Raw genomic sequence first — 838 nt, 5'->3', positions numbered from 1 at the left:
GGTCATCGCTGCTATGTGACTTCTGATCAGCACCGTCGTGGCCTATATTTCGTAACCGTCAGTAGTGTTTTTGAGTCTTGTTTAGAACTTAAAGATATAGACCACACAGAAATTAGAAACAGCCATCCGGAGAAGATTGCAAGCCCGAGCCATGGGTATGAGGTTCTTTGATCTTTCAATCGGGATTGTCTTCCTGATAGGTCCCGGCAATGTATGCTTGGATTCGGTATCCACAACAAAAAAACTCTTCTCGATATATATCGGCATAGTAGCAGACAATGTCTTGCTGCTAAAATCTACAGTCTTACAACAGTTGTTGGCGTCCGGGAGAAATGTGAGGACCTAGACCGTCAGCTGCTAATTAGCATAATGTCATAGTATGAGATCGCAGTGCCTGCTTGTGGTAATATCAGTTGATAATGCAGCGCTCACCCGGTTAACGAATGCTTCTAGTTGCCTACCGGAGATAATGTAAGCTTTTCCGTCGTTGGAGAACGGGTGTCGAATACGCTCCCCACTAAAGCCTCCAAACTTCCCAGGTGGTGGTTTGATGGAGATGAGCTCAGTTATTGCTTGGGATTGCTGCTCATCTGATGCAAAATGCTCAATATTGATGTGCTCCTAGACAATATAGACCCAGCCACCGGGCTCTCCCCATGCATGAGAGATTTCTGGAATTCGAATTGTGAGTTTGGGTTGGCCTTAAATCTGTAAAGAAAAGCAGTTGCGCATGCAGTTCAGCCATTGTGGTATTATTATACTTGAAAAACAAAATTTTTGCCATTCGATGAGGGTTTAAGGTGGTTATAATCACTACCCTTCGTTCGCTCAACAAAGT

The sequence above is a fragment of the Histoplasma capsulatum genome, genomic scaffold (assembly GCF_000149585.1).
Source record: "Histoplasma capsulatum NAm1 scaffold_3 genomic scaffold, whole genome shotgun sequence".
NCBI classification, from domain to species: domain Eukaryota; kingdom Fungi; phylum Ascomycota; class Eurotiomycetes; order Onygenales; family Ajellomycetaceae; genus Histoplasma; species Histoplasma mississippiense.
Note: the sequence above shows the minus strand (reverse complement) of the source record.